The 19,957-nt window shown below is 42.4% G+C and overlaps 1 protein-coding gene across 5 annotated transcripts in view; it reads right to left on the reverse strand.

Annotated features, from left to right (window-relative positions):
* Positions 1–19,957, reverse strand: part of MYLK (myosin light chain kinase) — a 294,654-nt gene that overhangs the window by 155,418 nt on the left and 119,279 nt on the right. The window lies entirely within an intron of this gene.

Raw genomic sequence — 19,957 nt, forward strand, 5'->3', positions numbered from 1 at the left:
AATAGGCTGTATCTGCTGCCCCCAGAAAGAACTATAATGGTTTGGTTCACCGATGAATCACCAACTGCTAGCACTCTGCTTGGCACACACTAGGTGATCAATAATACGTATTTTTAAATTAATGACACAGTCTCTTTGGTAGGTCCCAGGACTCCATATTTCTCCCTTGCATCAACATTTTTATTAATTACTTGAACGAAGATTCCACAAGTCTGCTCAGGAGAACTGAAGTTGGCATCAATACTGGCCCCCAGAGAGCTGCAGAGCATAACATGTTAGCTAACAGAATCAACATTCTAAAGGACCAAAGGCCCAAATAAATAGAAATGAAAAGAGAACAAGTCATGTGAAGGTTCTAAATCCTCAACTAGGCAAAATCTGAGGTGGCGGTAGCTCACGTGTAAAAGGAGCTGGGCCAAAGTCTCCTAAATGTTACTCACTCTCAAGCCACTAACAAAGCACAGTGTCCAAATAAGGAGAAGGCAGTCCCATTCAGCCTGACCACCAGATACAGGTGCCACACATTAATGGGACACTGATGAAGGGGCTCATGATCTGCAAAGTGGTCACTGCCCTGCTGGCACCTTGCAGGTGTTCAACAGAAATTTACTGAAGGAACATAGAGATTAACTGATGGAAGTAGATATACTTAGCCTGAAATAAAACACACCAAATAAGAGCGTATCTGTTTTTAATATATGAAGAGCTCTTATCTAACAGACTCTCTGTGTTGTGCAGCTCCAGAGGACAGAACAGGGATATATGGGTCCATCATGTAGGCAGGCAGATTTAGGCTCATACAAGGAGGGATAACATAAATGTAACATGGTAGATCCCCACCTGCACAAGCGTCCACAAGGAGGCTAGAGAACCATCTGGCTGGGATGTTGTCAGTCAGGGATACCTTCCAACCCAAGTCCCAGTTTTCTAAGAATTTAATGGAACTGAATGCATTAAGGTGAGAGAGGACATGAAAGAAATATTCCATTTGCAACATAAATAACCTTTGTGCTACAAATACAGAGCTTAGAATGACGCATTCCTTGAAGGGTTTCATAAACTCACTCACGAAACTATCTGGTCTAGCATCTTTTCAGGATGTATTTCCTCAACCTTTCCAGTTTCTTCCACGAAACTTTTCACGTTTTCAATTTCTTTTTTAGTCAATTTTGGCAGCTCCTATTTTCTTCGAAAAATCTGTTTCTTTCAAGATTTTCAAGTGTATTATCAAAGTTAAACATGAAAATGTCATTTTTGTCAACTCCAGATCAGTGGTTAGAGTCTCATTTCTACATTTTGTGTTTTTCTTTGGTTGGCCTGGTTAGGTTTACCTATGTCATATTGCCAAGAATAGTCCTTAAATTTATTAATTAATATCATTTTCCTACTTCACAATGAACTTACTTCTTCTGTATAAATATCTTGCTTCTGTTTTTCTTCAGTTTGTTCTATTCTTTGATTTTATGAGTTGAAAGCATGGTTCATTAATTTTTAGTATTTTTTTTGTTCAATAATAAAAGCATTAAAGTCTACACATATATCTCTGATATTGGCTTTATCCTGTTATAAACTAACTACTCAAAAAGTAAGACTGTTTTCATGTGTAGTAACTATTACCAGTTAGAAAAAGTACACACACACACACACACACACACTTCATCTAGGAATAAACTTAGTAAGTGCAAAGTTCCCATATAATGACAGTTTCAAAACTTTCTAAACAACGTATGTTTTGAATCAATAATGAAAAGTACTTTGCCCTTGGTTTCAAAGTAATCAGTGGGATTATGCTATTAGATATGGAAATGTTAAAAAGCTATAATAATAAAAACCATTTTGGTTCTGATACAAGAGTATACATAGTGGTTAGTAAAACAGTCCAGAAAATCCTAAAACAAAGTTTATACATGAGACTTTAGTATATGATAAAAGTGGCTTCAAATTAATGGGAAAAATTGGATTATTAAATATGGATCACTTGAAAAAAATCTTAGTCAGATCCCTGCCTCACACTATACATAGAAACATCCATTTTGGTTGAAATAAAATATTAAAAGTAAAAAAAAAATGAAAAGAAATGCAGATATAATCTTAGAGATCCCAAGCTTGACACTAACGGCAGAACCCATAAAGATATGTAACTACAAGGGTGCCTGGGTGGCTCAGTCAGTTAAGCGTCTGACTTCAGCTCAGGTCATGATCTCACAGTTTGTGGGTTCGAGCCCCGCATCGGGCTCTGTGCTGACAGCTCAGAGCCTGGAGCCTGCTTCAGATTCTGTGTCTCCCTCTCTCTCTGCCCCTCCTCCACTCATGCTCTGGCTCTCTCTGTCTCTCAAAACAATGAATAAACGTTAAAAAAAAATTTAAGAATGCTCAACATCACTCCTCATCAGGGAAACAGAAATCAAAACCACACTCAAATATCACCTCACGCCAGTCAGAGTGGCCAAAATGAACAAGTCAGGAGACTACAGATGCTGGAGAGGATGTGGAGAAATGGGAACCCTCTTGCACTGTTGGTGGGAATGCAAATTGGTGCAGCCACTCTGGAAAACAGTGTGGAGGTTCCTCAAAAAATTAAAAATAGACCTACCCTATGACCCAGCAATAGCACTGCTAGGAATTTACCCAAGGGATACAGGAGTAGTGATGCATAGGGGCACTTGTACCCCAATGTTTATAGCAGCACTCTCAACAATAGCCAAATTATGGAAAGAGCCTAAATGTCCATCAACTGATGAATGGATAAAGAAATTGTGGTTTATATACACAATGGAGTACTACGTGGCAATGAGAAAGAATGAAATATGGCCCTTTGTAGCAACATGGATGGAACTGGAGAGTGTGATGCTAAGTGAAATAAGCCATACAGAGAAAGACAGATGCCATATGGTTTCACTCTTATGTGGATCTTGAGAAACTTAACAGAAACCCATGGGGTAGGGGAAGGAAAAAAAAAAAAAAAGAGGTTAGAGTGGAAGAGAGCCAAAGCATAAGAGACTCTTAAAAACTGAGAACAAACTGAGGGTTGAGGGGGGTGGGAGGGAGGGGAGGGTGGGTGATGGGTATTGAGGAGGGCACCTTTTGGGATGAGCACTGGGTGTTGTATGGAAACCAATTTGACAATAAACTTCATATATTGAAAAAAAATTTTAAGATATGTGACTACATAAATTTAAACCTTTGTACAAAAGTAAAGCCATGACCATAATTAAAAGGTAATCAAACTAAAAATATCTAAATTATATACAGAATACAAAGGTGGAGATCCTCCATATATAAAATGTCTATATGTCTAAATAAAAAGAACACATAATGGGAAAAGTAAAGGATATTACCAAGAAGTTCATGAGGCATCCAAATATACAAAGAAATGTTTAATTTAAAGGCAGCAAGCAAATGTAAAATAAAATGTAATATCTTTGATTAAAGTGTGTTAATAAAGTGATTACTAATACTTATGAGAGTCGGGGAAAGTTAAATTTTTAAATGTTACTGATGTGAGGGTAATAATCTGATCTTCATTTTTCTTTCTTATAAGATTAGCATAGTCATGCTGATTGCATATGGCTACCTTAACAGTTTGGAAATAGCTATCAAAAGACTTAACAAGATTCACTAAGTCTATTATCTGCCTTAGGAATTATCAAAGATGTCCTGGAAAATGGATGTAAGTTTAAGTTATTTAAAAGATTAAATACTAGAAATCCAAAGCCTAATACAGTCTATTTAAAATAATTACAATACATGGGGCGCCTGGGTGGCTCAGTCGGTTAAGCGTCCGACTTCAGCTCAGGTCACGATCTCGTGGTCCGTGAGTTCGAGCCCCGCGTCAGGCTCTGGGCTGATGGCTCAGAGCCTGGAGCCTGCTTCTGATTCTGTGTCTCCCTCTCTCTCTGCCCCTCCCCCGTTCATGCTCTGTCTCTCTCTGTCCCAAAAATAAATAAATGTTAAAAAAATAATAAAATAAAATAAAACAAAATAAAATAATTACAATACAACAAGAAGGTAAAATACTATATACATTGCTAAAAATTATAATCTTGAGGCATGTACGAAAATGTTCATTAAAAAGTAAAAAGGGAGCTTACAAACTATAGTTTTTTAATATGGATAAGATGTCATTTAATAATCACATACTTTCTTCCTGTTATAAAAGAAAAAAATTAGCAGGAAATCTACAAAAATGTAAAAGCTATTATCTCTAGTGGTGGGATTATTTGCTTTTCCATGTTTTCCGTATTTTCAATTTTTACTTTTACAATGAATATATTCTACTTTCAAAGCACCAAAAAAGTTGAACAACTTAGGTTCAAATTTGCTAGGAGCACATTTTGATGAGACTAAATAAAAAAAGAGACTAGCTGTGAGTCCCCTCAGAAAGGAAGGCTGAGAGAATGACACACCATCCTTTATGAAAATTTGGCTGAAGTCAGCATGGCTGGTGACCATTTGGAATGAGACCAAATGGGCTCTGGCTGTAGCAGAGCAGGCAGCGTGCTCCATGGAAGGCCCTTCACAGCGGTGGGCGGGGTGGCTTCCACATGGGTGCCTGGAACAGCGTCCTCATTCCCTAGCTGGAGCCCAGCAGGACAGCTCAGAGGACTTCAAAGGACAATGGAGTCCATGTGCCACTCGCCCAGCAGGCAGCCCTCGCCTCTGCCCAGAGAACCTCACAATAGTTAACTCATCCTGCAAGGACTCAAGTCAGTGGTTAACTCCAAGCCCTGAAAGAAATACTAACTGGCAGTCCTAGCCAAATCCTCTGTGGTTTAACTGGTTTCAACCTTTAAGCTGGAGTCTGCAGCTGGGCAGAGCCACCGCCTGTCCCCAGCTGAGGCTGCCAGGGCCCTTGGCAGAGTCCTGGGGCTGAGCTCTGTCCACAGAGCAAGACAGCTCTGGGGCATGGAAAAGCAGGGAGAGGCTGGGCGCCAACCTCCTCCCCAGCTGTTTTCAATAAGGCTCCACTTCTGAGGTTGCTGGCAGACCTCTGGAAAGATCTAAACCAACTTCACATAATGTTTTCCATCAAGCCCACAATTAAGTGATATTCTCTTAACTCATGAACTGCACACGAAACCTTTTTCCTGTCACTTCTCAGCTCCTCTCCTAAGCAACATACAAGCAGGTCAGGCTGGGGTTCTAACACTTTTGCAGGGTCACAAAGACCACAGCACAGGCCTTCCAAGGCCTTCCACTCTTCCTCCTGCTACACAGGATGGAGGGCATGGACATTTGACCTCACTGTGCACATCATTTCACTTAATCCTCCCAATAGCCCTGGAAGGTCCGCATTACTATGCTAATTTTACAGGTAAGGAAAATGAAGGTCAAAGCAGGTAAGTAAGTTATTTGTACAAGGTCTCTAAATTCATGCTTTTTCCACTGTAGCCTTTCAGGGGAGTAATAGGATCACAGGCAAGAAGGTTCCAGATATCAAAAAGCTATTCCAATACCACCTAGTCTTTTGACAAGATTTTTCACCAGTGCCCCTTCCCCAACTCCCACAGGAGTATTCTTGAGAGCATAATTGAGCACCATGTCCTTCTTTTGTGACTGAATAAATTAACGATATAAATTAATAAATTGATAAATTAACCAGGACTGGGAAGCCAGCACCAGGAGGTGAAGTCAGAGGACAGTTGCAGACTGAGGCCCAATGAAGGATTCTGGCTCGGAGAGAAGTGTGGCAGAGACGGGGAAGAACCAGACTGAGAGGTGAGGCAGGAAGATGCTGGTAGAAGGGCATGCCACGAGGACAGAGTGTGCACAACACAGATGCAGGAGCAGATGGGTCCTAAAGACTGGGGCTGTCTCATCCCTCACTGATGCCAGTGCCAGCTGAAGACTAGCCTAATGGAAAGCATTTGAACTTAAAAATGCCCAAAGCCTTTCTTCCACGAATCCCCTTACTATAAACTAAACTAACCCAGGATATGGCATTGAAAGCCTCATATAAAGATGTTCATCAGAATTTAATTTGTAAAAGGAAATATTAAAAATAATCTAAATAACCACCAGTAGAGAAATGTCTCAGTAAATGGTAGTATGTCGAATTTAATGGAATATTAACCATTAAAATTATGTTGACAGTGATTTGAAGAACGAAGTGTTGGGTTGAAAAAGCAGGATACAAAACAGTATGAATGATTTTAATTATGACTATCAGTGATTAAGCACTTATTTATATGACATATGCAGCAAATATACTTTCTTTAAACAATGCCACCATATGGGTAGTAGTATTCCTATTTACAGATAGGAAAGTGACTTCCAGAGTAACTAAGCAAATTACCCAAGGTTACAGCTACAAAAAGATGGGACTGAATTCAAAATCAAGTCTGGCACCTGCCCCTATAAATCCTATAGTTATCCCTACCTTGACAACAAAAGAAACCCCCAGCTTAACAAAGGAACACAAGAACCATCAAACAAAATTATAATATAGCAAGGTGGAACGATGAGTAAGTAGTTTTAAGCTTTTTTCTACTTTTGCTTTTCTAAATGTTCTTAAATAGCATATTATATTTTTACTTTAAAACATTCTTAGAACAAGACTTTTAGAGTGGTGTTATGGCAGACCAGTGATCCTGATCATATTACTGATATAATGCCTATCATTTTATTAGGCAACTACTATGTGCTGGCACACTTCTATTGTATCAACCCTCCCTCCCAATCATGCTGTGAAATGGGAATTATTATTCCCAGCTCATCTGTGAAGCTTAGAGAACTAAGTAGAAGAAATTCAAACCCAGATGTCCTGGCTGCAAAGCCCATGGTCTTTCTACTCCTCCCACGGCCCCACTGCACAAGGTATGCACAGAGGTCTCTGTGTCCTGCCCTGACATTTTATGACCATTTGAGCCTTGGCAAGCACATGCTTATGAGCACAGGGCTGGCCACTTCTTCCTGAAGAAGTCAAGGTGAACTAGGCCTCCCAGAGGCACTGATGGCCTTCAGCCACAGCGGGAGTTCTGTCTACTTACCGCACCCCCCCCCCCTAACTTCTACCTCTGGAGGCCACACCTCTCACCTGACTGGGGGCACTGAGAGGTTCAGGGAGCATGAAGGAATGTAGAACAGAGAGATCTCAGGGCCACAAAGGAGATGAGGTAAAGAAAAACAGGTGAGCCAGTTTGGGAAAAGGCAGGGCAGATGACCATGGTGAGTTTTAGGAGAGAATCACAGGAGAGAGGACTGTGACAGAGCCAGGGTCCTCTATTCTTCTGCCCAAATAGCATCTCTCACTGCTTTAAAAATCTAGATCGATCCCCTTATTTGCACGAGGATAAGTACGTACATATCCATAGGCACACACCATCTTGAGACCCCCCTACTACTTATGTCCTGTGATGGCACCTCCTGAGCAACCAGTTTACTTTTTTTTTTATATGCTTATTTATTTATTTTGAGAGAGAGCAAGAGAGAGGGAGGGAGGGAGGGGCAAAGAGAGAGGGAGAGAGAGAACCCCAAGCAGGCTCTGCATTGCCAGTGCAGAGCTCAACATGGGGCCTGAATTCACGAACCATGAGATCATGACCTGAGCTGAAATCAAGAGTCAGATGCTTAGCCGACTAAGCCACACATGCACCCTGAAACTGGTTTACTTTTTGAGGACAAAATGGTCCTTGCGCCTGACCATGATTTTTAGGAAGCTTATAGTCATATTAGTAGCCCATCTTTTGCAACTACACAAACTGTAGAGCACTCATTTCTGTGTGCTATTCTTACCCCATATTTTCCCTTTGCTCTTTTCTGATCCCTTAACTCCATCCCAGTCGAAGATTCTAACCATTATAAAACTTAATCTTGTATGAGGGTACACCCCAGGGGGGTGAAATCGGGTTTAGGGAGGAGAGGCAAAAATCTTCCTTTTTATGTATAAGGCACAGATATGCTCTGTATCTGCTTATGTACTAAATGTATATACATGTGGATAAGCAGGTACAGTGAGAACCACTGATCTATATGAGTCAACCATGTGCTTGAGCAGCCCATCAATTAAGAGAACATCTTCTCAGAGAGCCTGGGTGGCTCAGTTGGTTGAGCATCTATCTGACTTCAGTTCAGATCATGATCTCATGGTTCGTGAGCTCGAGGCCCACATCAGGCCCTCTGCTGTCAGCGCAGAGCCTGCTTTTTCGGATGTCCCCTTCTCTCTTTGCAGCTCCCCAGCTTGTGCTCTTTCTGTCTCAAAAATAAATAAACATTTTTTTAAAAAAAGAGAGAGAACACCTTCTCAATTGTCAGATACATCATTCCCAGAAGGAAGACTGTACCTCCTTTTCCACTGCTTTGGCCATTCCCACATGCTCCCCAACATGAAGCAAAGCCTGAGGTCATGACCTTTGCTTCCAATGGTCTCCCTTTGGTGGCTTAAAGAATAACCTGTATGGGATGTGAATGTGTTCAGATGCAAATTGCTTGGTCTCACCCCCTTGGGATAAGGTGTGGGAGACTTCAAGTGCCCCAGTGGGTTCTGATGGACCTCTTGTAAGAAACCACTCTACACAGTGTCTCCATCAATGACTCAGGCACCTAGATGTCCAGATTTCACCCCAAGCTTCCAATAGCCATACCTTGGCTGCTGGAAATGAGCAGGTAGAAGTGTAGTGGTGGCTGACCTGACTTCATTATAAAAGAGCTTTGCCCCAAGTAAGTCATTAGTCAAGTGCCAGCACCGGTTATATGTGTGTGTGGCTGACCGGCACTGGGCCATTATGTTCACCACTTCCAGAGACCAGTGTCTCCCCTCCTTCCTGGACTTAACCTTGGCAGGTCACCCTGCCCTCTGGTATTCCGTGGAGTGGCGTCTGCCTCTGAGTGGCCTGCTTGTGGGGGCTGCAGCCGGGGGAACCAGTCCCCACGGCCTCAACCTCCCCTCGCTGCTCACAGATGATGCAAGCCCTGCATGACAGGCTGTGGAAAGTATGTTCAGGTGCCCGGCTCTGCTCAGCCTAATGCCTTTTAAATCAGGATCCAGATTTGATTTGCTTTTCCTTGCCTTCCTGGCTCCAACTCTCCCAGTCTCATTTTTTACTCCCCTGTCAGCCTTCCCAGGGTTTGGGGCTGAGCTTGCCAAGTCCTTCACATTTCACAGGCAGCCCTGCCTCCCAAGCCTGTGCCTGCCATCTCAAACACCAGCACCCAACAGGCCCCACCTTACTCATGCTGCCTTGGCCTGCCCTAAACCCTGCTGGAGTCTTCTGAGAGGGATGGACCTGCACCTCTTAGGAGTCACTCAGGGACTCAGTGCGCCACCAGATGAGAAAAAAATGAGGCATCAACCTTACCACCACTCAGACAGCTCTGTCAGGAGGATACAGGTGTCTAATCACTGTCACTGAGCCCCCACACCCTCCCTTTCATTTCAATGTGCTCTTGAGCAGGGGCAGGGCACAGAGCTCAAACTTGAAGGAGCTCTCAGGTCTGACATGCAACATCAGAATTCACTTCTTACCTTCCCAGACAGCATCCCAGCATTCAAGGCTGGTGTGTGTGGAGTGGGCGTGGAGGGGCAGATTCACAGCCTCAGCGATTTGAGAATGTGAATCCCTTGAATGTAGGGAAAGACTCTTGGTCCTCTCTGTCATGTTTTTATCCCAGGTATACATCCTACCTATAACTACTGTTTGCTGAACTAAATTAATCTGTATACCAGCCATTGGAGTCGTCCTTCCTGAGTGTCAAAGCTTCATGGAACACCGGACACACTAGTGAAACCACTAGGTCTCTACCCTAAAACCTCATTTAAATTTTATTTTGATGGAATCATGGACTATTACAGCAGGAAGAAGCATGAGAGTCATTTGGTCTTATCTCCTCATTCATAGATGAGGAAACTAAAGCTCAGGGGCCAGAGAGACTTAGAAGTAAAGACCCAGGCACCTGAATGCCAGCCCAGCCCTCCTACTGTCACCCTGGTCCTAAGAGAAGCCAGCTCCCCATGATAACCAGCAAATCGCCAAGCAAAGATGTTGCAAAGGATGGCATCTGGGCATCACCAAGGTGACTATAGTGCCCCAGTGTATTTAAATCCATCCTTGTTAGCCACAATCTACTCAGGCCTTACTGAAACCTGAAAACCTACCATGGGCAGAGCACCATCCTAGATCCTGTGGAGAGCACCAAAACGAGTAGGAAATCACCCTCAAGGGGCTCTCATTCCAGTGACAAGCACATAAAGCCAAAGATAGACAATGTGAGAAAACCTCCGGTGACTTCAGAAGGGAGGAGACAATAACTGGCCAGAAGCAGGATGGGCTCCCTGGTAGCAGCAGAGTAGAATCTGGACAGCACTCTTGTGGGGTCCAGACTCTAGTGGGAAGATATTATATATGTGTGTGTGTGTGTGTGTGTGTGTATGTGTGTGTGTACACACACACACACACACACACATATATATATTCTCATATATGAGAATATCATCCAGCTATAAAAAAGGAAATCCTGTCATTTGTGAAAACATAAGACAGACCCTGAAGGCATTATGCTAAGTGAAGTAAGTCAGGCAGAGAAAGACAAATACCATTTGATCTCACTTATATGTAGAATCTAAAAACGAGTTCACAGGTACAGAGGACAGACTGGTGGTTGCCAGAGGCAGGGGGTGGGAGGTGGGTGAAATGGGTGAAGGCAAACTTCCAGTTATAAAATAAGTAAGTCATGGGAGGTAATGTATAGAATGGTGACCATAGTTAATAATACCATATTATATATTTGAAAGTTGTTAGCAAGAGTGGATCTTAGAAGTTCTCATCACAAGAAAAGGAATGTTGTAACTATTTATGGTGATGGATGTTAACTAATCCTACTGTAGTGATCATTTTGCAATATACACAAATATTGAATCATTATGTTGTGTACCTGAAACTAATATGCTATATGTCATTATATCTTAACTAAAAAATAAGACATGATCAAAACAAAATACAAAGAAAACTCCAAACCAAGTTGTTGGAATGGAATAAAATAATAAAATGTTAAAGATGGGAACAACTGTCAAGATTATTTGGTCCAACTCCCAATCTGATTTGTAGATCCCAAACACTATAATCTTCACAAATGAGGGTCTAGCCTCCTTAAACCCTTCCTGTTCTAAACTAACACAGTCCCTGACTCATAGTAAAGTGCTCAATAAACATTAGTTAAATGAATCAACTCCAAACACTTGAAGTCTACCATAAATAAAAGCGGAACATTACTTTAATGATGTAAGTGATTAAAATTCAGAAAATCCAGAGGCCAAACAAATAATCCTTCTTTACTCGGCACTTACCAGGAGGTGGGATTGAGGTGTGTTTTTTAAAAATTGATATATGAAGTAGGGAACACACATGACAGTATATAAATAATTGAATTTCAGATCGCAAAGGGCCTAATGGACACCAAACTTGTGATCTGATACGAAGGGATCTGAGACTCAGGGAGGTTGAGTGGTTTGTTGAAAGTTTTAAGGCAACTTCATAGAAATGAGAACCCAAGTCCAGTGTTCTTTCCAAACATGTTATGTTAATCATCTAATTACATTCTAAATTGCAGAGTGCAGAATATAGCCCTTTTAGAACGTGGCAATGGAAAAGAACACAGTGAGCTGGAAGAGGCTTCAGAGAGGAGAAGTCTAATTTTCTGTAACCAAAATTGATAATCCATTAGTTGCAAGACTGCTGATCATGGGGATCACATTCTATTTTTCTGTGTAGTCCTGGTGTCCAGGGCACAGAAGAAACTCAACTCATGTTTGCCAACTTTTTAAAAAGTAGCATCTCAGTTATTAATTTAAAGTTGGAAGGAAGTTGCATGTTATAAGGAATGTGAACATCTTGGGTCCTGCAGAAACTATCTATGCCAGGCCACACTGATGTCTCCTATGCCTCTGCACTGATGAATGCCAAACCTGGCACTTCATACCTTGCCCTTTGGGCCACCGTGAGCACACAGAGTAAGAAGAGCCTAATTTGGTCTCTCCATCTCTCATGGCTCATTTTGCCACAGAATCTTGCTTCCATTTCAAGTCAAGATAATTGGAAACATGTTAAAATAATAGGTGTCTAAAAGCCTCCTTAGTAAGGAGACAGATGCATCCAGATGGCACCAGCCTTCTCTATTTCTCCCTGATAAGTAAACTACCACTGTGAAATTTAAAAAATAAAGACACGATTTTTTAAATTGTTTTCAAATGTTTATTTATTTTTGGGGCACTTGGGTGCCTCCATCAGTTAAGCATCCGACTTTGACTCAGGTCATGATCTCATGGCTTGTGATTTCAAGCCCTGCGTTAGGCTCTGTGCTAACAGCTCCGACCCTGGAGCTTGCTTCAGATTCTGTTGTCTCTGTCTCTCTCTGCCCCTCCCTCCACCTCAAAAAAATAAACATTAAATTAAAAAAAATTTTTTAAATAAATAAAAAAATGTTTACTTATTTTTGAGAGAGAGAGAGACAGAGTGTGAGTGGGAGAGGGGCAGAGAGAGAGGGAGACACAGAATCTGAAGCAGGCTCCAGGTTCTGAACTGTCAGCACAGAGCCCAGTGCAGGGCTTGAACCCACAAGCTGTGAGATGAGGACCTAAGCTGAAGTCAGATGCTTAACTGACTGAGCCACCCAGACACCCCTACCTGTTTCTTTTGATATAAATTGTGTATTCATCTATGACCATTTATTAAGTGGAATCTGGACACTGAGCTCAGATAGATATACCTAGGCAATTTCATTGTAGTTTTTAGAAACTTCAGAAGTAATTCCTATCTATTGTTTAAAAATTCAAGCAATATGAACATAGATAAAAGGTGAAAGTTGAGAGCAAAAAGTTTTCTTTCCCCTTCGCTCTTTCCCCTCCCTGCAATACTATCACTTTCCAGATATAAGCACTGAAATCATCTTTCTATTATCATTCTTATCTGTAATTCTAGATAGTATCCTGTGTCTATTTCTTGATTAAGGAATTTAGGTAGCATTTAGTGAATTCCCACTCTGAATGATGAGGAATTTCACTGACTTACACTGCCTCCCCCTTGCCAGTCTTGTTTTGACTGTTAGATCTTCTATTGGACATTGATGACAAGATCACAAACTCAAATGCCTATGGAGTCTGGTCAGAACACACAAGCACAGGGAGTGGGTGGACAAGAAGTGTCATGAGGGCCCCTCCCTGCCTACCTTTTGCTCTCCCACTATTAACACGAACGTGGCTAGGGAAAAGGCAAAGTCACAACTGGCAACAGACTCTTGTCCATGTGCTAGGACATGGCTAGGGATGGGGAGGACTGTAGCAACCTGGCAAAGACACCCTTGGATGCAGGCGGTAACACCCACTGCCCAAATGCTGCTACGTGGAAGCATTGCCAAAGCTTACTTTTTGAACAAAGCCATTCAGAAATGAATTGGATGTGTAAGCTTTCCATTTGTAAATCTTAGCTCAAAGTTTTTGAGAACACAGCTGGCCAAACACAAAAGGTCTGTGTGCCGAATATGGCCAACTGGCTGACCACTTTTTACCTCTGGTATTATGGTTTTAAGTCATATACTCAAACTTATTTTTTTTGTTTTTTTTTAATGTTTATTTATTTTTGAAAGAGAGACAGAGCACGAGTGGGGGAGGGGCAGAGAAAGAGGGAGACAGAGAATCTGAAGCAGACTCCAGGCTCTGAGCTGTCAGCACAGAGCCCGACATGGGGCTCGAACTCACAAACCACGAGATCATGACCTCAGCCAAAGTCAGTCGCTTAACTGACTGAGCTACCTAGGCACCCCTCAAACTTATTTTTTGATCCATCTGCTTTAGATGGTATCTCCTCACTTCTCAGATAAGAAGTAATGCCAGATGAGGACATTAGTGTCCTTAGAGTTTTCTCTTCCTCTCTTTTCCTGCCCCTATTTTACCACTCATGATCCCTTTACTTTTGGCTTTGCAGAGCTCACGGAGTTTACTTCCTATTCTGTGACTATAACTAACACTTTTGAGCTTTGTCTATGGGTTGATTTTAAAAACCGGGCAATTTTTTTTGATAACAATATTCTATTGTATAAATATTTTCTTCAAACATCTGGTGGCCATGAATGAACTGTTCATAATCTATAACTGAAGAACTAGTTTCCAAATGTAGGTAGCTGGTGTGGGTTTTCCATTCCTTGGGTATAGTCCTGTCTCCCCAGATGAGGGGCCTGTGAGCTCAGTGCTCCTGAGTGGGGCACACCTACTGGCAGGCTTTACTTAGAAAGTTCGGGCACAGAGCAACTAGACAGACAGCCCATCCAACCATTTCACCTGCAGGCAAAGTAAAAAGACATTCTTCTGAGATCCTAATATCCATACTAAGAACTTTAGTTTTCTCTGTATGGATATTAAGTAAAACATCCTTTAGTCACCCTGACCTCTGTCCTACAGCCCACTCCTAATCTCTGCATGGTTTTACTTCACATACGTGGCTCTCACTGCTGAAGCCTCACCACTCATCTGCTATGGCGGGAGGTGCTGATACAGCCTTCCATGCAATCCCAAGAAAATCCCTCACCCACTCACATTCCCACCCCTGTTCTCAGTACGGCTCAGAATTCATTCTCTTTTTAACCCTATCTGTTCATTTCAATGGCATATTTGGGGGGAGGAGAAGTCAGTAAGTCTGTTCAGTTCTGACATTTTGAACCAGAAGTGGCTATGTGCTGACAACGATAGTTTGAGCGTACTTGCCCCATTCTGCTGCCTTTCCATGGAACACTACAGGAACTCGGTAACACCCAGGCAGCCCTCTGCCAGCCTCCTTGCCCTGAGAATTTCTGAGCCACCTGAAATGGACAGCCAGGGAACCTTTGGGAGCATGTTCAAGTCTGCTGGATAGTAAGATTACCCTTCTTCAATGAAAATGGAAGACAGAGATTCTTTCATGAAGAGATTACATTTTTCTTCGAATGAATCTTATGCCCTAAATAAATGCTCAAGAATTTAATGTCTTATCTCTAATGTAAATGGAACAACTATTTTTATTTGTTTATTCATTTAGGAACAACTATTTTTAAGATCTCTTCTGGCTCTGGGTCTCTGGTTTATGGGAACTGAATTAAATGTAAGAGTGGTCTCGACCAGCCCTGTCGAACACAGCACTTTCTGCAATGACAGAAATGTTCAATAATCTGTGTGGCCCAACAAAGTAGCTAGTAGCTCTGTGTGCATACTGAGCACTTAAAATGTGATTGCAGTGGCTGAGGAACTGAATTTTAAATTTTATTTAATTTTAATTAATCTTAACCTAAACTGAAATAGCCACATGTGGCTAGTGGCCACCCTACTGGATAATATCGCTCTAGACCTTGGGCAACTCATTCTCACTGAGGAAACAAAAGACAATAAACAATAACTGATAAAACTGTAAATTGATAAAGGTAAAGATGAATCATACATGTGAGCATTACAGAAATTCAGAGAGGGAGCAAGTGAGTATTAGAAAGTTCATGTTTAGATCTATGAGGTAGATCTATGTGCTAATGTGAAAAATAAATGCCAAAAGATGTGAAGTCAAAAGACCAAGTTGCAGATAGGTATGCATACATGGGCCCATTGGTAAATATAAAAGCAAATGCAGATACACGCTTCTATGTGCATAGAACATTTCTGGAAGGATGCCCTAATTGTTGACAGTGATTACCTCTGGAGAACAGAAGTAAGGGTCAAGGCAAGGAACTTGCTTACATTGTTTGAATTTTTCACAGTTTAACAATTAAACAATTTTTTTTCTCTATAACAAGGTTATAAGCAGAAATATGATTAACAAATAATACATTTTTAAAAGGCCAAAGAAGACAACTCTTTCCTGTGGTTATTACTCACTAATGATTTTATGTGATTATTGGGAATATTCCACATCCTATGACCATGGTTCTTCTGTACTCTAATAAAATGCTTTACAAAGAAAGCATACTTAAGGAGAGTAGCCTGAAGGAGGCAGAATTTAATCTGGACTCCTATTCTGGATGAGATGGAGAAGAGAAGAAAGGGTATTTTTTTTAATGTTTATTTATTTTGAGAGAGAGCGAGAGAGCGAGTGGTGGAGGGGCAGAGAGAGGGAAACAGAGAATCCCAAGCAGGCTCCACATTGTCAGGGCAGAGTCTGACACAGCAGGGCTAGGACCCACAAACTGTGAAATCCTGACCTGAGCTGAAACCAAGAGTCTGACACTTAACTGGCTGAGCCACCCAGGTACCCCAAGAAAGGGCATTCTTGATAGAGGCACGGCCTGAGGAAAGGAAAGGAGCAGGGACGCACGGGTGTGGGTGAACAGTGAGGGGTCTAGAAGGGCCAGAGAGGGACTGGGATGGGATAAGGGGAGATAAGACCCTATAAGAAACATAAGACAAAATCCCTATGAACTTGAGTTGGCAAGAAGTCTAGAGTCTTAGGCCCCACCAACTTGGTTCTTGGGGGAACCAAACATTTACTGAGCACCTATCATGTGCCAGGCACTGTGTTACTCCTGGGGCACAAAGATGAATAAGAAACAGTCACTGAGTTCAAAAAACCAGATGAGACGTGTGACAGGGATGGCATCATATAGTATGAGAAATGCCATATTTAGACCCAAAAGTACTGCCTCCATAACTTACTGACATCACCGTAACAAGTTTTATAATTGCTCTGAGGCCCCAGTTCTTCCTCTATAAAAAAATTGGGGCTGACATTTTACATGCCCCACAGGGTATCAACAAATGCTACCTCCCTTCCTTTCACACTCTGCCCCATTCCTAACCCCAGATTGACAGGGAAGATAAAATATTTTCCTTATTTATCCTTTCTCCATAAAAGTGAAAGCAGAATGAAGTCCCCGTTATGTGTGATGTGGGCTGGGTGAGCAGGGCTAGGGCTGGCTATGTTAGGAGGAGGAAGGGAGGAGAGCAGGACAGTGCTGGAGACCTAGGAGCTGGTGGCAAAGGCCTTTAAGGCAGTGCTGAAGAGCTGTACACAAGGCTCAGGGACACACAGCAGGGGGTGCACGGTCAGACCTGCACTGTGGAAGGACAAACTGGAAGCCCAGGGGTCAGAAAGTGGGAAACAGGTTTCCAAGCCACTGCAAACTTTGCCTTAATCTCCTCTCAATTCCTACAGTACGGGCAATTTGTTGAACTATTTCAAGCCTCTAATTATACACTGTCATATCCTACTGTTTTATATATACACATTTGTCTCCAGAACTACATCAAGATTCCTAAGGACAGAAAGCACAGAACAAATCAGGTACTTCCCTCAAATTTCTCAAAGTGGTTAAGCACTTCTGAGTTAGAAGTGAACTACAATCCAGCAATGATTCTATCAGGTATTTACCCAAAGGATACAAAGATACAGATTCGCATGAGAACATGCACCCCGATGTCTATAGCAGCACTATCAACAATAGCCAAACTATGGAGAGAGCCCAAATGTCCATTGACTGATGAATGGATAAAGAAGATGTAGTGTGCGTGTGTGTGTGTGTGTGTACACATACACAATAGAATATTACTCAGCCATCACAAAGAATGAAGTCTTGGGGTTCCTGGGTGGTTCAGTCGGTTAAGCATCTGACTTTGGCTCAGGTCATGATCTCACAGTTCGTGAGTTCGAGCCCCGCATCAGGCTCTGTTCTGATAGCTCAGAGCCTGGACCCTGCTTCGGTTTCTGTGTCTCCCTCTCTCTCTGCCCCTCCCCTGCTCACACTCTCTCTCTCTTTCGAAAATAAACAAACATTAAAAAAAAAAAAAGAATGAAACCTTGCCATTTGCAGTGATGTGGATGGAACTAGAAGGTATTATGCCCAGTGAAATAAGTCAATCAGAGAAAAGCAAATACTACACGATTTCACTCACATGTGGAAATGTGGAATTTAAAAACAAAGCAGTTGAACATATAGGAAGGGGGGGGGGGGAAGAAAAGAGGGAAACAAACCACAAGGGACTCTTAACCGTAAAAAGAGAAGAAACAGGATTGATGGAGGGATGTGGGTGGGGGATGGGCTAGATGGGTGATGGGTATAAGGAGGGCACTTGGTGTTGTATGTAAGTGATAAATCACTGAATTACACTCCCGAAACCAATACTGCACTGTATGTTAACTAAAATTTAAATTAAAAAAAAGGGGGGGCGCCTGGGTGGCTCAGTCAATTGAGCGTCCGACTTCGGCTCAGGTCATGATCTCACAGCTCGTGAGTTCGAGCCCCGTGTCGGGCTCTGTGCTGACAGCTCGGAGCCTGGAGTCTGCTTCAGATTCTGTGTCTCCCTCTCTCTCTGCCCCTCCCCCACTCATGCGCACGCTCTCTCTCTCTCTCTCTCTCTCTCAAAAATAAACATTCAAAAAAAATTAATTAAAAAAAAAACCCAAAAGAAGTAAACTGGGAAGAAGTTAATGTGGGCTGGATACTACCATTGCTAAAGTGGAAAACTGAGGAATTATTCATGCTTTTGTGGGTCAGGTCTTCTCCGTTCCCTTCCTCCACCCTCCATGACTTAAATATAAACATGCCTTGATGAGGCCAGGCTGGCTCTTCATTTGGAAGCCCACTTCAGTAAACACAGAGACCCTCAGTTTGGATAAAAGCCTCACTTGGGCCGGACTTCTCAAGAGGCACTGAAGTATCAGCTCATTTGATTCACGGCACAGCCAGGGCTTATCACCATGTTTGCTTTTTCTGGTAAGAATGAATTCCAGGGCGAAGGGGAAGAAATCTCCAGTAATTTCAGTATATTTCCCCACCAGCTTGCTCCTTTCATATGTGACTCTGTGCTGGGGGAAGCAGTCCATCGGCACTTCAGCTGCCTGTATGGGCAACAGGACAGCTGGAAGGGTTCCCGTCAGCCCCTGGCACTGGTGGGGCCCTGGCTATCTGCCCAAAGAGGCCCCCGCGCCTGGGGTCCCGGAGAGGTTCATCACCAGCAGCACAGTCCAGGCTACTACTGTTCTCACCCTCCCGGCAGCCTGTGCTGTGGGGGTCCCCCATGCATGTGGGCAGACAACAGAGCCCCACATCTGAGTTTTGTCTACGGACTTGTTCCCCCAAGCAAGCAGCTTCCCCTTGACCACCCCATTCAGGCCCAGCAGGCCTTCTCACGGGAAGAGGTCTACACAGGCATTGGAGTGGGGTCAGGGTCATTGGGTAGAGAACCCTGGGTGCCTGGGTGCTCAGAACATGGGGGATGGTGTGGCTCCAGTGGGCACATCCCTGGGGCAGACAGATGCCCTGCTGTGAGGTGAGGGTACAGCCAGATGAAGGAGCCGGGGTTTCTAGAATGTGGGCTCACTGCCTGGATCTAAAGGTAGTACTGAAGAGATAGAGATCCAAAGCTTTACGAGTTTCTGAAAATATAGTCTCCAGTTGACAGAGCCAAGAAAATTTTTTAAAAGGTAGGCAGGTTTGGCCTACTCAGTAGACCCTGACTGAATAGTGGTTTTCTAGAATGATATTACAGAAAATGTCATTAACAGTTAAATGATATTAACTTACCTCCTAAATCCATATGACTGACTTCCTCTCATAGATCCTAGACCCTGTCAGTTCAGGCCAAAGGCTACAGTCAGGAAAGAATGAATTCTTCTAGAATACTGTTAACTGCAAGGCCACCTTCAACTCAGAATAAGGTACTCTCATCACTACTGGTCGATTTGGTAAGGATCTAAAGAAGTTTTTTATCCCTTTTTTATTGCAATATAATTGACCTACAATATTACGTTAGTTTCAGGTATACAACCCAATGGTTGGATATAAGTATATACTGTGAAATGATCACCACAGTAAATCTAGTTAACATCCATCATGACACACGGTTATAATTTTTTTTTCTTGTGATGAGAACTTTTAAGATCTACTCTCTTAGCAACTTTTAAATATACAATACAGTACTGTTAACTATAGTCACCATGCTGTACGTGACATCTCCATGACTTATTTATTTTATAACTGTAACTTTGTACATTTCTGCCTTTACCCATTTTGCCCA

Source organism: Panthera tigris, chromosome C2 (genome assembly GCF_018350195.1).
Source record: "Panthera tigris isolate Pti1 chromosome C2, P.tigris_Pti1_mat1.1, whole genome shotgun sequence".
NCBI lineage: Eukaryota > Metazoa > Chordata > Mammalia > Carnivora > Felidae > Panthera > Panthera tigris.